This window comes from Ictidomys tridecemlineatus, chromosome 3 (assembly GCF_052094955.1).
Source record: "Ictidomys tridecemlineatus isolate mIctTri1 chromosome 3, mIctTri1.hap1, whole genome shotgun sequence".
Lineage (NCBI taxonomy): Eukaryota > Metazoa > Chordata > Mammalia > Rodentia > Sciuridae > Ictidomys > Ictidomys tridecemlineatus.
Window position 1 is genome coordinate 65,988,147 of NC_135479.1, and position 22,735 is coordinate 66,010,881.

Sequence of the window (22,735 nt, forward strand, 5' to 3'; positions counted from 1 at the left end):
TCAGTGTCTACATGTGCTAGGTGAGCACTATACCACTGAGCAAAAACCCCAGGCCCACATGCTAAAATTTTCATTTTTACAAAATTTTCAAATTTTTCAGATTACATTCATGGAAAATTCTTTGCTTTGTAATGATGAGTCATATCTAAACATATATGTGTAACTGGGGCTTTTATGTCCTTGCTCAAGTTTTATTTTCCAACAAATTCTACATATTTTCTTTTAAACATATATGCACTTGTGTGAAGTAGTATACAAATGTGACATATAATACTGGTGTGGTGTTTTGTACTGTTGGTTAGGCTGAATATAGTGTGACCAAAATATGTGTCAACCTTAGAAACCATTTTATTCACACTTTATTATTTGTATCTTCTTATGTGTACATTATCTTTTCTGTCAACTTAGAGATTTCAACTGTATGGACCTTTCAGCTCTACTTTATATGCTATTTTGATTTTTAAGGGCAATCATTTCTATATTTTAATGCTACTGGTAGAGAAAAAATCATATCCTTCAATAGTCAAACAATTTTACAAAAAAATAGTAACTTATACTTCATCTGTAGTTCATAAAAAATTTTCCCTCCACATCTTCATGAATAATGTTTAATGTTATGTATTTGGTTTTATTATATTTAATCTTTTTCTAATTTCTTAAGATGCTGATATTTCTATGAGTACTTAGCACTTAGATACCACCAGTATAAAGAGGCTATTCAAGTCACTTGACTGTTCTTTTCTCTTCTTATTAAATATATTTAGTAATTTGTCAGGTAAATTATCTTACCTGTCAATTTCTTGTTAAGTGTATTTAGACATTTTCTTATCTGCAAATGAAGCTTAATCATTTTCTTGAGTTCTTTAAATGGAAAAAAAATGATTCCCTGTGAAAAATATTATCAAATATATATTTAATAACAACTCATAGTTTCTCATTTAACCTACAACCAGAAGAAAAGTACCATTACCATTTCCTTTTACAGGTGAATGTTGCAAGGGAAAGCCCATAGTTGAGGCAGATTGTCAGAATCAGGGTCCTTGCCCTGCCCTGACAACAAACTAGTTGCTTGCCACCCCCCATTGTATTTTTTTCCTCTACAAACTCAGAAAATTGAATTTTCTTAAAATTGAGAATTAAGCTTTTGAAGGAGTAGTTTGATTTTCCAACCACATTTTTTAAAAAATAAAAACATAGCATAATAAACACAACTCATTGCTCTTGTGGCAAGGGATAATAACACTTCTATTTTTTCTTTAGTTTCTTACCTACAAACGACCACTGGCCATGGGAGTGCCTCTCAGCAAACAGCTGTTATGTATTTTTTAAAATTCCTAAATTTAGTACCTTGATTTACATTTAAGAGAAATTCAACTGTATAACATGGACAAGAGAAATGTTATTACATTATTATGGCTTCAATTCATCTACAAAATAGTTAGAATTAAGCATTATTAATGATAAAAATAAACTATTGTTTTCAAACTTATAGCCTGTGTTGAAACCTTTTAGATACGTACTTATCAATGAGACTGCTTTCAGTGAGATACTGATATAAATATTTTTAAGTCTTTTTTTCCCTCTCTCCCAAACTTTATCCTATTCCATATCTTGGAAGGGATACCAGCAAACACTGTTAGGTATAGTTACCAAAACCACCACAAATAGAAAGAAAAAGTAGACATTAATAGAAATAACATAGATTTGATAATAGATACAAAAAGTAGATTTGTTCATTAAGTCCAAAGAAACATTAGCTCTCTTCAGAATTACTCCTGGCTATTCTAATTTATGTTTCACAAGACAGCAACAGAGAGAGGTATCTGTGAACAATATTTAAAAAAATAACAAAAAAAAACACTTTAAGAACTAACACCTGAAGCTGCAGTTATACCTCAGCAGTAGAGTACTTGCCTGGCATGTGTGGAAGCATTTGGTTTGATCCTCAGCACCACATAAAAATAAATAAATAAAATAAAGTTATTATGTCCATCAACAACTGAAAAAATAAAATAAATGTTTTGGGGGTATTTCATATATACTTTTCTTCCAAAGTATTTTTTGGTGCTTGCCTATAATTTCAGCTGCTAAAGAGAGGCAATAGAATCATAACTTCAAGGCCAACTTCAGCAACTGAGACCCTGCCCACAAATAAAAAATAAAAAGGACTGGAGATGTAGCTCAGTGGCAGATCACCCCTGAGTTCAATCGCTGGCACTGCAAAAAGCAAAAAAAAAAAAAAAATGAGACAAAAGTAACATTTAGAATTTGCTCTCAAAGATTTTTTCACAGATTTTAACAAAGTAATGTACCTCAAACATCAGTCTCTCCTAGGTCCTATTTTTTCTAATCTTTATTTATTTATTTATTTTTATGTGGTGCCGAGAATCAAATCTAGTGCCTCATATGTGTGAGGCAAGCACTCTACCACTGAGCTACAGCCCCAGCCCTCCTAGGTCCTCTTAATCCCACTCCTCATAAGCTAAGCACTGGCTCTCTATATTTTCCATGACCTTTACTTCCTCTATTATATTTATTAAACTCGAAGAATAAAAAACATAGGCTATGCATCTTAACTGTTTGTCTGTTTTAAGTTCTCTGTGACTCAATGTCTTTTTATGTCTCAGGGAGGAAACAACTTAAATCACGATCTTCAAAGAACCATATTTTATGTATAAAAATTTAAAATATGGCAAAATAAATAATTAAAATTACTTGCAGAGAGTAAATGAGTAAAGGAAGTAATGAAGAAAGAGCAGAAAGATCAATAAATTTTAAAAAATAGAGAAAAATAAACTAATTAAAGGCTGGTTTGGGGGCTGGGGTTTAGCTCAGTATTACAGTGTGTGCTTAGCATGTATAAGCCCCTGGCTTGATCCCAAGCACCAAAGGGGCAAAACAAACAAACAAACAAACAAACAAAACTGGTTCTTTGAGGAGACAGATGAAAGTGGTAAACCTCTAGTTGGGCTGATCAGGGAAAAAAGAGAGAATATACATATTACCAATATCAGAAAAGAGAAAAGGTGATATCTCCATAGTTTGTAGAAATATGAAAATAACATATGGTGAAATATTATGAAAAAATAGGAAATATTATAAAAAATATGCCAATAAATCCTTAAAAAATTTTATGCCAATAAATCCTAAAGGAAGATGACAAATTTCTAAAAAGATACCACCAAACTCATCTACAAAGAAAACCTAAATTGAATTTATTTTTTAAACCTTTATTTATAAATAAAGGTTTATTTTTTAAAAAATTTGTGGTTTAAAAAATCTTCCCTTAAATTTTTTTTTCAGATCCAGATAGCTTCAATGGTAAATTCCAACACACATGGAGGACAAAAAAAAATACCAATTCTATAAGAAAACTGAAGAGGAGGAAATACTTTCTAACTTATTCTGAGGCTAGCATTAACCTGCTATCAAAGCCAGACAGTGACATTAAAAAAGATATGACACCCCTCATAAACACAGATGCAGCATCCTATATAAAATTGTGTGGGGTGGGTAGGGTTGTAGAAAGGGATAGAACTCAGGGCTTCACACATGCTAAGCTAATGCTCTAATGTGGCTAGGGTAATGCCACATTCTCAGCCCTTTTTATTTTGATACAGGGTCTCACTTAGTTACCAGCCTAGCCTTGAACTTGTGATCCTCATGCCTCAGAGTAAATAGGATTATGAGTGTATGCCACCACATCCAGCCTCCCAACCAAAATTTTAATGAATTAAATAAAATAATATATAAAAAGAACAATACCTCAGGACTAAATGAGATTTAGGCTAATTTTTCAAAACTGGTTTGCCATTCAAACACAATGAACATCACTATATTAGCAAACAAAAATTAAACAATTTCAATAGATTTATAAAAAGATTTAATAATCCTATACCCATTCTTAGTTCAAAAACAACCGCAATAAAAACCTTAAGGTAGAACATTCTCATTCTGATAAAAAAAAATCCACAAAAAACCCTACAGTTAACAGCACACATAATAAGATTAAATATTTTTCTTTTAATATAAGGAACAAGACAAGGATGACAACTCTCCTCATTTCTATCCAACAATACCAGAGATGCTGCTTAGTTTAATAAGAAATAAAAGTGACATTCAAGAGAGAAAGCAAGAATTCAAACTACCTTTATTTTAAATGAGATTATATATATGGAAAAATCCAATAAAATCTATACAAAAAAAAAAGCTACTTTGAGAAGGTGAGATTGTCAAAGCTGCATGATATAAGAGCTAGATTCAAAACTGAATTGTCATTCTATGCCAGTAAGAAAAAATTTTATATTGAAATTTTTAAAAATACTATAATACCAAAATATCAAATATTTAAAACAAATTTGAAAGTGATATACAATATTTCTTTTTTAAAATATTGCTGAATGAAATTAAAGTAAATCTAAACAAATGGGAAAAAAATAACATGTTTATTTGTTGGAAGACTCAATGATGTTAAGAAGTCAATTCTCTCCAACTTGACTCATAGATCCAATATCTCAGTATCTCAGCAGGCTGTTTTGTATAAACAGGTAAGCTGATCATAAACTTCCAATGGATATGCAAAGGACCCAGAATAGTCCAAAGAACTTTGCAAGAGAAAAAATCTGGAAGGCAAACACTGTTACAAAGGTATAGTAACTCAGATAATGTGGTACTGATATAAAGATAAGCAGGTAGATCATGGTACAAAATAGAGGCCAAAATAGAACCGTGGACACAGAAAACTGATTTCAAACTGATTTCGGTAATGGTACAAAGGCTATTCAGCAAAGAGACAATGTTCATTTTTAACAAATGGTGCTGGAACTAAATACCCATAAACAAAAACTATGAACTTTGACCCCTACCTTCACCACACACAGAAATTAACTCAAAATGGGTCATATACCTAAGTGTAAAACCTAAAACAATAAAACTCTTCAAGGAAACAGGAGCTAACTTCTGTGCTTTGGGGTTAGGCAGAGAGTTCTTAGATATGATATCAAAAGTGCAATATATCAAAGAACAAATCATAAATTAAACTTCATCAAAATTAAAAACATTTGTTCTTTAAAAGACACTGATAGGGGAATGTAAAACATGACAGACTGGGACAAAATATCATAAATCTAATAAAGAATTTGTATCCAGAAAATATAAAGAACTTTTAAAACTTAGTAAAAAAGAAAACAATATTTCAATAAACAATAACATACAATATTTGATACTTTACCAAGGAATGGCAAATAAGCACATGAAAATATGTTTGACACCATCAACAGCCAATAGGAAAATGCGAATTAAAATTACAATGAGGGGCTGGAGTTGTGACTCAGTGGCACAGTGCTTGCCTTGCATGTATGAGACACTGGGTTCAATCTTCAGCACCGAATAAAAATAAATAAATAAAATAAAGTTATTGTGTATATCTACAACTAAAAAAACTTTTTAAACAATTACAATGAGGTAATACTACGTAACTATCAGTTGACTAAAATTTAAAAAGACTACCCCAGTAAGTATTTAAGTTAGAGACTTGGAGCAACTGAAACCTCATTCATTGCTGGTGGCAATGTAAAAGAAAACAACAACTTAGAAAACAATTTTCCAGATTTAAAAATTAAAAATATACCTACCACATGATCTACTCATCTCACTTCAGGGTATTTACTAAAGAGAAAAGAGAGGCTAAGTCCACACAAATCTGTAATACAGGTGTTCAGCTTGGTTTTAGTTCTAAGAGCCAATGCTGGAAACACCCAAATGGCCATCTGTGGTGAACGGGCACATCCATATAATGGAATACTGTGAGCACTTAAAGGAATAAACTTTTGATATCATCAGAAACAGAGATAAATATCAAAATAATTATACTGAGTGAAAGAAGCCAAAAAAAAAAAGATTCCATTTGATAGAATTCCATTTCCATAAAACCCTAGAATGAGCAAACTAACCTACAGTGACAGCAGAGAGAAATGTCAGTGGCTGCCTGGAGAAAGGGACAGAGAACCATGAGGATAGAAGTACAAAGAAATTTGGGGTGGTGATGGATCTGCTTATTCTCCTTATTGTGATGATGATTTCCTGGGTATACACATGTGTCAACTATGAAATGATACACTTTAAACATGAAGTCTATTGGATGTCAATTAGACCTCAATAAAAGTGACTTTAAAAAGAGCTATCTGAGTTTTATAATTTCCATTTTAAATTGTCCCTTTTCCATCAGCATATTGAAAATATTTTACTGCAGCAACTTACTCATGTAACTGCTCCAAATACACCTTTTCCTTTGACCTTTACTCTATATAAACATGACTATTGGATAGAAAATTTAACAAATTGGTCTCCCTGGATTGCACAGTTGTCTGTTTACTGGCTTCAAATGAATTCTGAATGTTTAGCTAAACTACCAGTATTGAAGGCTCAGTCACTGAATACTGAAAACATTACTTTTGCAAGCTACCCTAAAGAAATTCTCTAGTTCAAATAAATATTTACTGCACATGTGCTCTCTGTATGGCACTGTTGAAAGGGCTAGATTTCATGCAGAATAGACAGTACCAAATTACAAAGTTAGTCCATGTCTTATTTTGGAATAATTTGTAAAGTTTAGCAACACTTAAATCACATGATGAAAAAATAGCAATAGAAACAGGCCACAGACAGCCTAGAACAGTGACTCTTCTAATTAAAGGTTAATATAATAAATTTAATGGATAACATGACTGAAGAACTGTATACTAATAGCTTAGAATTCCAAAATGACAAGTATCTCTCATATCTTAAGTGAACTCAGAAAAAAAGATTAAAAATTATTCCACACACAGCAAGTATGGAGTCTAACAGCTCTAAGAGGTCATTCTGGCTTAGAAATATAAAAGAATGTGAAGACAGACCCCAAATGATTTTTTTTAATATCAATAACAAATAGGAAATTGTAAGTAAATATTTTAACAGCTGGTATAAAATATAACACTCTAACAGCATATTAACTGTTAGAGTGTTATATTAATTGACCAATAATGTAAATTACTATATCTTATAGAAGATACAACCTTAATTATTCTTCATAATGTAACCATCCATTGCTCTGCCACAATATTCAAGACATTTTACAGCTTAGCAAGGACATACTTTTGAAAACCATCCACTGTATTTTCCCCTTGCAATGATACTACCCTATAAAGTTGTTTCTCTAAAAGAACCCAACACTTGCTCCATTTGTGTACAATGAATTGAAGCATTTTCTACTCTCATGTATAACTGATTAGAATTAATGAATTTTTTTAAAAAAGAACCCAACAAACACATGCCATGTCCACCAAAATCTATAAAAATCACTTTTCAGTGATAACTGTGGATGGCATGTGCTTAAGAATCCCTTAGAAAGATACTCTTCTTTAAAATGTTTTAGGTTCTTCAGAACTGTCATGTTTTGTGTTCTCAAAGGTACAATTTTGTAAACCATAAGCTTTTAGTAAATGTTGACTAACTTGATTACTCTGCATGTATTCCAAACACATCATACCCAAATTCATATCTACATTAAACATTACTTATCCTGAGTGCTCAGTAACCATGGAACCCAGACCATGAGGTCTGCAAGGACAATATCCAATTATTCTCATCTTCACTGAGAAACAATGTCCACTAAACAAAAGATTAAAACAACCATAGTATTCAGTTATTGCATCTTCTATTTATTGATTTTTGGAGTTTTACAAATGAAAATGGATTGCTTTAGGTAAATTGGTGAAAAAAGCACAGAAATTTAACTGCTTATAGTTAAAATTATGAAAATTTACATCTCAACTCTGATACTAATTTTAATTAAAAATGTGAAATAACACCTGCTACAGCTTGAGTTGCTTTGAAGCTAAGAGCCAATTTGTGGTTCCTTGTGATATCTCTGCTGTCAATTACTGCCCTCCTGTTGCATTTTAGTTTGAAGAAAAACACTGTTTTGTGGAGTAAGATCTACTAGTAATTTGTAATTTGCTTGGCACTGTGCTTACCAGTCGATATGCAGCTGCTCTGCTCATCCTCACAACAATGCTATGATGGAGAATATTATAGACAGGTAAGTGTCACTGACCTTAATATACTTGTCCAAGGTCACTGAGCTACTTCCCATTACTAACAGCACAGAGTATATCTTGAATCTTTTATCAAGAGGGCCCCAAATGGGATCACACCTGCCAGAAAATATGGATTCATCCCACTGTGAGTACCTCCCATTTAATCTCAGCAAATTTATTTTTGTCTAATTAACCTTAATCTGACCATCTGCCTTGGCATGGAGGAGAATCAACCTAGTGGCAGAGATGGGTGTGTGCAACAATTTATTTTCCAAGTTTTGGCATTCAGCTAGCTTTTATTGTCAAATCTTTCAAAGCCAGGCAAGATCAAGATCTCTTTAGTAAAATGTCATCTATGGAATGGCCTTACCAGCAGTGCTATTATCAATCCTGACGATGTTTAAAGTGACTTTAAATATTCAAAACAATTCTGATCTTAAATGTAGCAGTGTTTATCACATAAGAAAATGATCATGTCACGTTATAACACATAAGATATATAAATGAGTAATTTATCTTTCATTTCTCCAAAAACGACTTTGTATTTCATTCATGAAAACATAGAACAATGAGTTGTCTGTGGAACTGAGTATCAAACCCAAGGCCTCACACATGTTAGCCAAGCCACATCCCAAGCCCAGAATGCTGGTGTTTGAACGATGCTGTTGGTGTAACAGTGTAGTGCCTTCTACTGTCCTCTGACCAAAATTCTTATTTAACTGCTTCACACATTGATGTTTCATGGATTACATCCAGAAAAGAAGTTTACAGAAACCATATAACTTTCACCCTTTTAGAATTGCTGTACACTAGGGCTAGGGATGTGGCTCAAGCAGTAGCACGCTCGCCTAGCATGCGTGCGGCCCAGGTTCCATCCTCAGCACTTCATACAAACAAAGATGTCCTGTCCGCTGAAAACTAAAAGATAAATATTAAAATTCTCTCTCTCTCTCTCTCTCTCTCTCTCTCTCTCTCTTTAAAAAAAAGAATTGCTGTACACTATATTGTACTCTTTGAGATGCAGAAAGAAATTTCAATTCAGACTTCACTAACGTAGCACCTACTGTTTGTTCTTTGTCCATTAAAAAAGATTGATCAGCCAGGTCGGTGGCACACACCTATAATCCCAGTGGCTTGTAAACATGAAGCAGGAGGATAGCAAGTTAAAACACAGCCTTAGCAATTTAGTGAGGTTCTAAGCAACTTAACAAAACTCTGTCTCAAGAAAAAAGAAAAATAAAGTTGGGAATGTGGCTCAGTGGTTAAACACCCTGAGCTCAATTCCTGGAACAAAAAAAGTCAGAAAGCACAAAAACAGAATAAAATGCACTGTATAAAATGAATTTTAATTACTTTTTCTAAGAGCTAATAAAGGTACCTCTGAAAATCCAAGCTAGTCTCTGGAAAGTCATAGCAAAGAAAATAACCAATCCCTAGAGGGGCTTCTATTAGTGAAGGAAGTCAAGTGAATTGTCACAGAAACATAACATCTTGACAGTCACATCCCAAACTAAGCTGGTCTAAAAGTGAACTCTGTTTACTTCCTGCATTCTAGTCTACTCACTTGTGAACCTTGTTCTTGCACAGAAATGCTATCATCATGGTCTACCCAGGCCACAAACTTCTGAGGCATTCTCAACCTTCCCCTTCAGATCTTAACAACTGCCCAAGCCAGCTTGAATAACCAAAGAGGAACAGATGGCTCTGCTCCACAATCCTTCCCCACTTCTGGGAATTCTAGTGATGAGGGCAGGGAGCTCCCAGAACAGCTTCTGCCTGAGCAGGGGACACAAACCCCAAGGCTAAGAGTGCTCTTGGGGGCTTGGATTATGCCTCATTGGTAAGCAATTGCCTAGCATGTGTGAGGCACCAGGTTTAATTCTCAGCATCACATAAATATAAACAAAATAAAGTTCATCAACAACCTAAAAAAATAACAGAATTTTTTTTTAATAAAAGAGTGCTCTTGGGATTTTAAAAAGCACAGCTGGGAAGAGATCCTCTTTTCTCCCTCTTGTGGGAGAGCCTGAGTATGGCTGCTGCTTTGTCACTTAGCCCCTAAGGGCCTAAAATCATGCTGGCTTCTGTGGCATTTCATTCCTTTGAAACTTTCTTCAGATATCTTCCTTCTTCAGTAATTCTCCTTTTAAATTATGATGGTTGATTGCAGACAAGCATCCTGACTTGCACCTTCTAAACATTTGCAGTCTGTGTGTCCACCTCTATCAGCAGTGCCCTAGCTCAGGTCCTCATCAGCTCTCATTTGGACTAGTCCCAAAGCCCCACAAGTCACCTGTCTCTGGTCCTCACAAATAGCTTCTGTGGTACAGTTAACAGGAGGACCATGTTCCCCCCCCACACACACAAACTCATCAATGGCTCTCCACTATTAAAGAAAGATCTAAATTCCTTAACAGGACTTGCCCAAATATCTATACACAATGTTCCCTCCAGTCAAACAGCTATTTCCTTCTTGACTCCATTTTAGCTCTGATTACCCTAAACTGCTCGGGTTTGGGCTGGAGCTCAGATACACACACCCACCACACCAAATTAATTAGTAAGTAGAAAGTTCCCATTTTTGAAAACCTGAAGAAATCAAAGAAATGTGGCTTTCTTCAGGCTTGTTTCTAGGTATCAAAGTCATCACATTGATGTCTACATTTCATTATATCAATATCCCTAAATATTGCTGTTACAAATAACTGGTGATAATGTACATAACACCAGCAGCAGCAAATGTCTGAAAGGATGAACCATAGACTATAACAAAAGGTTCTGGTCACTGATGAATCTCTGCAGACAGAGAACCAGCACTGACTCCCTGAGAGGCTTTCTCACCCAGACAGTGTCCCTCTTCCTCCACTGGTGACACTACCCTCTGTAGAAATCTATAGCCTGGCACATGACCTCTGGTTCCTTAAGGACAGGACAATGTTCCAAGCATCCCTGGATCTCCAAGCCCAGTCAAGTCCTCAGAATACGTTAGATACCTGTAAATATTTACATAATAATGTGTGCATTATGAGCTAAGCCAAATAATCAAAGACATTTTCTGATTTTAAAAAAGTGCACTGGATATCAGGTTAGAAAACTTGGGCTTCTTTCATTAAATGTGATGAAAACACAAAATATTTTTTAATATCTCTAACCCATTGTATAGTTAACTAAATGATCATTTTTTTTCTGTAGAAAAAAAAATAATGGGAGATGTTGAGAAATAAGGTCTGTTTTTTTTAACTTACAGAAAATTTCAGAGAAATCTGCATAAGCAGTCAAAAAACTGGTAAATTGGACTTGAACAAAAAAGCCTATTGGCTTTTTATAAGAATGAAAAGTCTATAGAATGAGGAAAAAAATTATACTTCATATATCTGATAAGTGTACATTTGTGTATATCAAGAATACAGAAGAACTATTACAACTAAACAAGAAAAGGACAGCTCAATTTTTTAAATAGGTAAAGAATCTGAATAGGAATTTGTCTAACAAAGATAAACAATGTCTAGCAAGTACATGAAGATATTGAATATCATTAGTTATCAGGGAAATGCAAATCAAAGTGACAATGCAATGCCACTTTATACCCATTAGGATGACTACTATAGAAAAATATCATGGCACAATGTTGGCAAATATATGGAGAAATGGAATACACAAAAATTGCTGATGGGAATATAAAATGGTAGAGTCACCTTATAAAACAGTCTGGCAGATTTACTTATGGCCCATAAATTTCAACCCAGAAAACAGAAGTCAACCCCAGAACACAAATATTCACAGCAGCATGATCATAATAACCACTAAGTGAAAGTCATCCAAATATCCATCAACTGATAAATGCATAAAAAACTGCAGTATCTATATAACAGAACACTATTTAGCAATAAAAAAGGAATAAAATTCTGATACGTGCTATCTCAAAAACAGGCTAAGAAGTCAGACACAAAGGGTCATATGTTGAATGATTACATTTATATATCATATCCAGAACAAATAAATCCACAAAGAGAGAAAGAAGATTCATACCTACATGGAGCAAGAGTGAGTGGAGAGTGACTGCTAAAGGGCATGAGTCTTCTTTGGATATGACAAACGTGTTTCAGTATTAGATAGCTGGATAGGCACACAACTGTGTGAATATACTAAAACTCAGTGAATTACACTTTTAAGGAGTGACCTTGAGGGTAATGTGAATTATATATCAATGAAGCCATTATTTTTGAAAATGGGGGCCCAAATCATATATTAACACCTCTGCACAAAGGTCTGATTTAATCACTCTGCCTGTGACAGAATAAGCTGTCAGAAAAACACACAGTCTGTTCAAATGGGGAAATAATCTATGTTCCTACCAATAAATCCCTATTTCAACCAACCATAAAACCAGATCCAAAGTAGAAAAACCAAAGAACAAAAGAGCATTCAATTAAAAAATGAGCTGAAAGGTTACATAATGAAACTAGCCAAAGACTGTCTACCCAACTTTCCAATCAAATGATCATTTACTCTGCCAGTCTAAAGGAAGCTTTATGCCTAATACAGAAAGAAACTGTTTCAAATACAGAAAATCCAACCTATTTAATAGGTAATAAAGTCTTTTTGGGGGAGATGGTAGTTTCTGATGGACATAATCACTTTACTTATTTATTTGTTTGTTTGTTTATTTATTGTGGTGCTGATCAAACCCAGGGCCTCACATATGCCAGGCAGGTGCTCTACACTGAGCCATAATCACAGCCCTGTAATAAAGTCTTAATATCTATTTAAATGTAGTATAACATTAACAACAACAACAAAATGATAGAACTATACTTGCTTCTACTAAATTCTTGATGGAAAAGTTTTCAAGAACAAGCAATTTATTTCCTGCTACAGAATGGGGGGTGATTTTTTTTGATATCAAAGATTTTTTTCCTTCACAGAATTTCATAGTTTGTTAATATGAAGGCATAAAACAGCAACAAAGAACAATAATGCATACAGCAGAGAATACACCAGGGTAATGTTGGTATTTCAAAATGGCTAGATAATTTTGGGAGGATTTTAGAATAAATGCAACAGAGGTCAATAATCACAAAAGTTTTATGTTAGAACAAGATCAGTCAATGACTAAACAGAGTTAACATCTTTTCTAGGCCCATTAATGATTATTAGCATTTTTGTTTTGCAAATGGGCACATACTAGTAAGAATGGAAGAAAAGACAATAACATGCATAATATTAAGTACACACTTTAAAAATTATGAATCATGCAGAAGTTTAGCTCAAGTAGTATACTAATGATCTACACCTGATTCAAAACCACATAGTTCATTTATCACAGATGCATGGTATTAGTCATAAAGTTTCAGAACACATTGTTGATTTTGAAAGGTCATTTGCATCTCAATAATTTCAACTTTATTTCCATGTAACTTGCTTGTAAAGTATTATGATGTATGGTGTATTTAAAATTAGCAGACCAGCAATATTACTTTATAATTTTTTAGTTTCCATAGTTGTACTTTGTTTAACACACAAAAAAACACATCAACAATGATAAAATTTAAGTAAGAAAGAGAAACTGTGATTGTGTCTTATTTCTTTCATAATCATAAAAATCAAAGTCTTAAAGCTTCATTGTGAAACAGTAATGCAAAATCAAATACAATGGCATACATATGGTGCCAAATGCTAAAAATTATATTTTAAGCTATATATAAAGACTGCCATAATTTGTTATTTTTATAGTTCAAGAAATATAACTATAGGCTTTTGTCATAACCAGTTTAAAATTTGTGTATACTTCATTTTAAATGCGGGAGTCAAATGTTCTTTATTTTTGTTTTCTCTTTTCTGTTTTATTGTAGCATTTTGATTACAACTGGTTAAGACTAAAAATGTGTTGTAAAAATCTCTGATAAAGGGCTGGGGATGTGGCTCAAGTGGTAGCGTACTTGCCTGGCATGTGTGCGGCCAGGGTTCAGTCCTCAGCACCACATACAAACAAAGATGTTGTGTCCGCCAAAAACGAAAAAATAAATATTTAAAAATTCTCTCTCTATTCTCTCTCTCTCTCTCTCTCTCTCTCTCTCTCTCTCTCTCTCTCTCTCTCTCTTTAAAAAAAATCTCTGATATAAAAGAGGAATCTGAATTTTCAAAGTCCTCATTTTTCTTTTATGGAAAGGACAAAATGTACATAACTGCAGGCTCTCTTTATTTCCAGATATTTCTAAATCCTTACCCTTCCAGCATCCTTCACCCTCTATAAAAAATAAGTTTACTCTTCTTTATTTAAGATATCTGCTACCAGAGCAGACTCGCTGCAGCAGGTGCTATCTGTACTTAGTGCATTTCAATGAGGATTTGTAGTGCAAATTTTAGAATCATTGTTCAAGGCACTTTCATTCATCTGGGGCACTGTCTTCTCGTAGGCCATCACTCCATTTTCAGCCAGGGACCCATGTGAAGACATGGCAGTGAACTTTGATTCCCCGGATTTTGACTTCAGCTCTTTGGCCACTTCTTCTGCTGAAGCAGCATAAGTAGGTCTGCCCTAAATTGCTCCCTGGCTTTTATAACCTCAGCCATAGTGCCTTCCACCTCTACCAAACCTCCATATCCCTATGGTGTAAATAATGCCTCTTGGACGCCCTCTTGCTGGTCCTCCCACTGAGACAACTTGCAGTGGGAAGGGCCCTCAGCCTCCATGGTTCTGCTTGCTTCCTGCCCAGCTGCCAACCACAGTGCCAGTGATTTCTCGTTTCCCTCCCTGAGAAGGTATAGTTTGGACTCCATCCTGGGACTTGCTAGTCCTACTGCTGTCACTACCTGAGAAGGCTCCACAGTGTCCCAATGCTGCCGCCACCCAGAAGGCACCGTAAGGGCAAGTTGCTACGGTTTTCCCATAAGGGCTGCCAAATCCACAGACTCCTGCAAAGCCTCTGCCCCTGCCCTGAGACGGGGTTTGAGGAGATTTTTCCTTGTAAGCTGCCCATTACTTAATGATCACTAGTGAAAATTCTGGTGGAAATCTGTTCTTTCTAAAAGCAAGTCTTTCAGTTTTTTATGCTTTCTGCCAAACTAAAGAGGACTCTGTAAACACACTGATGAACTGGCCTATTGAGCAGGGCAGCCGGAAGCAGATCTTTGTTGGCTTCATCTTCAATAGAAACAGCAATTTTGATTTCACACTTCATCAGGATTTGGAAGATGTAAGGGTAAATCAGCCCCTTCTTGTGCCTGTGCTTGGCCACTTTTAGCACCTCATGTGTGATGGGGACAGGGGAGGTGTGGTGATGTCCATGTGGTTCCTGGTGGGCATCGACAGGAGGTAGGGGATTGGCTGGACTGTGCCCATCTGACTCCCTTTGCCTTCCACTAGCTGGCTTCAGGAAGAGGCAGTGGAGGAACCTTCCACCTTTGCACTACCCTCATTGTCATTGTCTAATGATGATGATGTAGAAGAGCCAGGGAAGTAGGCGTAATCCACGTTATTGGAGCTGCCACTCTGGGCTGGATTGATGTGCGAGGACCGCTCATAGAGTGGAGTGTGCTTCCCCTCGTGAGGAATGTTGCTGTAGTTGTTCTGCTGTGTCAGGTTCTTCCCACTGGTATCCAGAGTGAGAGCCAGTTAAGTGAGGATTATACACCCTGGCCCAGAGCACCCCAGGGCTGGGCTATTTCTTTATTTTTATGTGGTATCGATGATATAACCCAGAACCTCACATGTACTAAGCAAGCATTTTCCCACTGAGCCACAAACCAGCCCACATTTAATCTCATTTTAATAAAAGTTTTATCTTTCTTTCTATCAATCCCCCCTTTTTATTAACCTTACAATCTATGTGACTAGAAAAGCCTAGAAAATGATAAAGTCTAATGTTAATTCTGGTGTTTGGGGCACTGGGTTTTGGCAAGATTCCCACATCTTGCTCAGTTTGCAGTATTATTCTGTATACTTTAAATTCTTTATAAGAGCCTGTAGCATTTTCATTAAAAAATGCAATCAACTTCCCAACATACAGCACTATTTTTGAAAGTTTTGGGGATTACAGGATGAGAAAAGCATCTGGCATAGTGTGGTTGTGTGATTCTGAGAGGACACAAAACCTTTATCAGGTCACAAGTGGTTTTCTTACCTAGAATGTGCTTTTCTTTGCTTTTTAGCAAATTTCTACTCATCCTTCTATACCTAGTTGAATTTGAAGATTTCATATTCCCAGCCAGTACCTATATCCAGCCAACCAGACCCCTTCTCTGAAGACTTAGAATCTGAGCAGCGACAAAGTGACAGCAGAAAGACTTACAGTGTGCTCATATATCAGCAGGCTCCAGGAAGGACTATAAAGGGGTTTTGGGCACTGAGATCACCTGGAAAAAACCCAGCTCCAGTTTTATTGAACTTTGCCATCAAGTTCTCTTGACCTCCCCAGTGTCATCTAGTGCATTTTTAAAAGTACCCAGATCAGTTTCTGCAGCTTGAAACCCAATCCTCCAACTGCTGCCCTGTCCTTACAGCATTGAGTCAGGCTGTCAGAATAAACCATAGTTATACAGAAGTCTTTATAAAGAGACTATTTCTTCTGAGACTGAACCTTGAGAAAGATGGCCATGATCAGACACCTATGGTCCCTCATTCTGAGATGCCCCAGGCTGGCTAGAAAAGAGATCACAGAAGACTCTTGTTTGCCAAGTACCTGTGCCCATCCTGTGCTGAAAGGGTAACAAAAGATGCTGAAGGCCACAGAGCTAAAGAAAATCTGAAGGCCATGTCCTTTGCAAATATTCTTTTTTAATTCTAGCTGGGCTGTTTCACATATAGAGCAGGGACCTTGCTAGTTGCTGGCCAATGTCTCTCCTGCATCCATAATACACAGACATTGCTGAAAACATGCTCACATTTATGCAAATAAAGTATTATCATCAGCTAAATTTTGTAAATGGAGATAGTCTGACTCAGGTTAGCAAAGTGGTTCAAGGTCATCCACGTTTGGGCTCCAAACGTGACCAGAGCACAAATGTAATTGTCCCTTAGACTCAGTGGTGTCACAATCATGGGCATCTCTGAAAGATTCCTTTCATTTATTTCAGATGAAGTTTTCGAAGAGCAGTGGAAAGGCCAGATGACACAGGGTGGCTGGTGTGGAGTGATTTTGATGGAAAAGCATAGCTAACAAAGAAAATATGAGCCATTTGGTATGCTAGTGAATGTTGGTGGAATTGAACCAAGCCAGACAGCAAAGCTTCCACAGCTAGAGAAAAAAAAACCCTGCAATCCTAGAGAGTTAAATAGGTCAGCGGAGGGTGAGCCACGTGGACAGAATGTAGAGGATCAAATGGGTGGTGTGGGCATGGATCTGCAGAACAATGCAGGTAAGAGGCCAGATGCTGGGTGGAGTCTGTAAAAAAAGTGCAGAGGACTTAGTGGGGCTTAATTGTTTGGCAGAGCTGGTGATGCAGAGTAAGGCTGAGTGAGTAGAGCCCATTCCATAAGAACAGTGAGTGGGGAGAAGACAGAGGAAGCACGTGGGTAGCAGCATCCCATTCAGTACCCCTTATGTGAGCATAGCCTAGGAATAAGGTGGCACAGAATTGCGGGAGCAGAAGGCATGGTGGGTGCGTCCACAGGAGGCAAAGGGAGTCAGGAGAGGCATCCGGGAATTCTGTTAGGAGTCACTGTTGACCCAGTGAGAAAGAAGGGTCTTTGTGCTCTGAGATAGAAATGTGACCTCAGGGTCTGCTCCACAGGGGGCCTCAGTTTTCCCACTTACATACTGAGACAATGGAGGGAGGCTGAAGATGCCACAGCACAGCCTTTCTCGGTTCCTCCCTCTCATGGGATGCTGTGCACTTTCCATATTTTCAGGTTGGTTGGGTTCCATGGGAGGGATCCTGGGGATACTGCCTGAGACACTTTGTTTTGGGAGAACAACAATTTTTCCAGAATGTTCACAGAGATTTCTCTTGGTGCCTGCTCTGTACATACTGAGACCTGGAGGTCCCGAGAGGGTAAGCCTGTGATCCAGCCATCACTTGCTGGAGCCTAGTCTGGATTGCACAGTCCACTGCACTGGCTCACAGGCAGGGGTTTCCTAGCACCTGGGCAATGAAAAAAGCATTGATGGGAGAGGAGGCCTTGACCCCTTCCAGAAGCGAATTTTGGAAACTCCCTACATCTTGTAATGTAGGACACAAAGTGACACCAGCTTCTCAGGCTGGAGTAAGGCCAAGCCTCAGCTTCATGATTCTCTAAAAGGCATTTTTCATAGATGGGTAAGGGATCTATTTTTCACAGTGTTATCATTTAGGTTTTTTTTCTTTTAAACACTTATGTTTTAGTTGTAGATGAACACAATGCATTCATTTTATTTTTATGTGGTGGTGAGGCTTGAACCCAGTGCCTCATGCATAATAGGCAAACACTCAACCTCTAGGTATAACCACAACCCTCATTTTTTTTTTGAGAGAGAGAGAGAGAGAGAGAGAGAGAGAGAGAGAGAGAGAGAGAATCTTTTTTAATATTTATTTTTTACTTTTCAGCGCACACAACATCTTTTTTTGTATGTGGTCCTGAGGATTGAGCCTGGGCCACAAGCATGCCAGGTGAGCATGCTTCCACTTGAGCCGCATCCCAGCCCTCATTTGGTTTTATACATGGAAACATAACCCCTTGCATTTTAAAATAAAACTATTAACACCAGGCTTTGTTCTAGGCAAAGAGGAAATGGGCATCAACAAAACAGCAAAGAACCCCTACTCCCACTCTCCTGGGGACTACCATTCCCCTGGTCTGACCCAAGAATTCAAGCAATAAAGAAACACGGAGTACTGACCTCTTTTAGGCATCTGATCTAAGGTTATCATCCATAAATGTTTTACCTTCTGAATTATTCTAAGACACCCCTCTCCATGTCATTTACCTGCCCCAATCCTTTTCTACCTGTGAAATAAAGGCCTCCATAGGATATTTTCCATTTCTTGCTTCTCCAGTTGAATTTCCTCACCCTTTATTGAGGTTTCAAGAATTCCTGTTTCATCTCTACTTGTACTTAGGGCTCTGCTTAACTTGGGTACTTTCATTGTTAAAAGTGATAGCTCCTTATTAGACACTAGATGGCGTCAGAATTATACTTTTGATTTTTTTTTTCTAGCGTCCACCAGAGTATCTGCCTACTCATTGGCTGGCTTGGATACTAATTTTAGAAAGCCCTTCAGTACTTGTTTTACAAACAGATTTTTAATTTTTTTAAAACAAATCTTCATTAGTTGTATGTATGAAATTAATCATCCAGCTATAGAAAGGAGGATTACACTCACCATCCAGTGTGTGTGTGTGTGTGTGTGTGTGTGTGTGTGTGTGTACATATATATTTATATACATATATATATTTTTTAATTTTATTCAGAAATGGGGTAAGAGTTGCAATTAAGTCATGGCCTCTTCCTACTTCTGTTTTGCCTAGGATGTCTCAGGAGTCCTTACTAATATTGCAGATATTTCTTTCTCTTTTCTATGCTGTGATTATTGTAAGCCAATAAATAGAATAAATATATTTCAGCAATGCTAATGGTTATCTCACTTGTGGTTATCTATTGGGCATCTGTAGGCCTAAGTGAACAATCAGTGCTTTTTGGCAAAAGAAGCTTTTAAATCTCTTGGTATGAAGAGGATTTATGGCCATTTAGCAGAACTTGGACATATGGATATGATTTCCAATAGAATATTAGAATATGCATTATATAACATGATGGCATGACTTGGTAACAGAAATAAAAGTGGTTTAATCTGATTAATTTATTTATAATTATATATTTATAGATATTTAATATACATAAAGTTTATACTTGTATGTTTATAATTTTGAATATATGTATCTCTCTCTCTCACACATGCACACACACACATATGTTTATAATATTGTCTTTATAATAAGCAGGGTTGGGAGATGAATTGGGGTGAGTTGTAATGGTTAAAAGACGAAGGACAATTGCTGAACTATAGCACTCTAGGGTAGTTGCTGATAAACAATTATGTATGGGTCAGAAAGACCACATGAGGCTAGTCTTGAGAAAGGCTTTTGCATTGATGTTTGTGATTTCTCTTAGATATCCACATGAACATGTCTGAAGGTAAGAGAAGAGGACTGGGAAGAAAATGGATATTTGGGAGGCAGGAGAATGTGGAAAATACTGCCATGAGACTTATCAAAATCCTTGGTGTGGGTAAAGATATAGAAGCACAGGGATCATTTCTCTTGGCTGGGGACACACATATATTTAGCAATGAAGTAGAGAAGTCTATGAAAGAGATGGAGAGTGAGGGCATCCAGTTAAGGAGATAGAAAACCAGTGAAATGTAATGACGTGGATATCTAGAAGAGCTGATTCTAAAAAGTAAGACTTTGTTCTAAAAAAAACTAATAAAAAGTGAACTACAGAGTGACAAAAAAGGGACCTTTAGATTTGGTGCCATTGTGGTTTCTGATGATCTAAGTGGAGCCCCTGTCCTCATGTGGTGAGAACTGAAGCCAAATGGGTGAGGAAAAATTAGGGGGGAGAAGTCTAAGATGGTGTGCAAAGTAAGCTCTCATGCCCATCATTTGCCAAATGTCATGGTGGCCTGGACACCCTTCCTGAGAACCAGGATAGATAAAATGGGCCTCTACTTAATACGGCTATGCTTCTCAAATTAGAGGCATCCTGCCTGCCAGGGGTAGTTTCTTTATGCGTACTGGACTCATGAAAAAACCCAAACACCTGTGTGCTAGTTCCTGGAGCGCTTGCAACAACTCATTTGACCCAGAGGATCCCTGTTCTGACTTCATAGAGGTCAGGAGCCTGACGAGAGGAAGGCAAGAGACTTCATCCAATATTACACTTCTTTTTCATGCTTTTAGATTTGGATGGACACATGGGGTTTTTCTTGAGTTTCCTTGGGTGCCTAGAATGTACTACACAGCCACACACAGGGCCAAGAGTCTGATTCAGACACAGCTTTTACAAAGCACTTTACCTAAAAGGCACAGATTAGGCCTCTTCATTTCCATTTGAACCTGTTTTCTGGAGGGTTCCCAAAATAGTGCCTGAAGGCAAACACCTCCCTGACATTCAGGGAAACAGAACAATAGGGAGGAAAGAAGCCTGCAGAAATACTTTTCTTTAATTAAACACTGTGGCACTGACAGGTCCTAATCATGCAACTTGGGTGGCTATCTATCCAAGCAGGGATTCTCCAGAGAGATCCTTACCAGTCATGCTAATTTTTGACTTTTCTGAGATGCTTGGCATTCCCTTAAGCTATCCAGTCCATGGCCATGTCAAAGAGCTTAATGGTGGTACACATCTTGGACACAAAACCAGGAACCCCTTCAGAGAGCAGCCAAAATTCAGGAAGAATACAGGAACTTAGCATCTTGGTAGGTGTTGCCCATCTGCAAGGCAAGCAGCAGTCCATTCATAAATTGGCCATGAGGAGTCTTGCAAAGATTTCCACTAGACAGGATACATTCACGGCTGCTTTCTTCTCTCTACTCTCTTTAACCACAAACCCAGTGGGATCCACTGACATAGAAAGACTCACTAGTTAAAACTCCATTTCAAACCAACAACAACAACAACAACAACAACAAAGTTTTCATTCATACTCTCAGAACATAAGACAAAAGGACAAATTGAAAAACACACCCACTAAGACACACAAACCACCCCTGTATTTGGTCTGCATCTATCCACTCTGTCCTCTGACTGGTGGGTGAAAATATTTTCCTTAGCAATTGCCTGTCCTGTCTCAGCTCTGGTCTCCTTAACCATCTGTGTGTAGTTGTCAGGAGCCAGCAATACGCCAATACTTCTTTCTCATGAAAGGCCCGTGTTCAGACCATTCAAGGCATTTGGCTATCCACACATCACTAGGTGCCAAGAAAGAATGACTCTGGCCTGGGTACAGACAAACAAGTGAGCCCACTAGGACTGGAACTGCCTATGGGTGCCTCGCCTCCTGCATCTCAAGTTCAGAGAGTTCCATCACTGAGGAAGTGAGGTGAGGTCACTTCCTTCAGGGAAGTGAATGAGGTCACTGCCTTGGCAACCACTTTGTCCTAACAGTTGTTTCCAAGAGTCCCATGAGATGGAGGCTGCCTCACCTTCCTGGGACATTTTCCCAACATAAAGGTCTATATACCCTAGGAGCCCGGGATCAGCAACCCACACAGGCCTGATTGTGTCCATCTTCTCTGCATTGAGAAGAGGGAGGCTGATTCAGCCACATCCCTTCATCTTGACTGGGTTTTTGGCCATGGAAGATGACTTTAGACCTCACAGGTCCTACCTAGCTGCCTACATTTGCTCCAGGGATCATTTCTGCAACTACCTTTGAGCTTCTCAGCAGCTGTAGGATTCCCTACATACCTGCATAGCAAGATCAACTCAGAACCTGCTGTTATGTGAAAATAGATGGAGGGAAGAGAGTATGGTTAAGGGTCATATGAGGTTGATTTTGGTTAGGAGTCATTCTGCTGGATGAATACGAGTATTGGGCAACTGGGATATTTATAGAATGTAAGGTGAAATGTAAGTATGAAAATAGAAAACTAGGTAAGATCTGAAGCACACAAGGGTGTTGGGCCCTTGACTTGCACACATAGTTTTGATTTATGTTCTGCAGAGGTGAATCC

The 22,735-nt window shown here is 37.2% G+C and overlaps 1 pseudogene; it reads right to left on the minus strand.

The window, feature by feature from the left end:
• Positions 1 to 14,298: 14,298 nt before the first annotated feature.
• LOC101956359 (constitutive coactivator of PPAR-gamma-like protein 1 pseudogene) lies at positions 14,299 to 15,693 on the minus strand (annotated as a pseudogene).
• Positions 15,694 to 22,735: the final 7,042 nt, after the last annotated feature.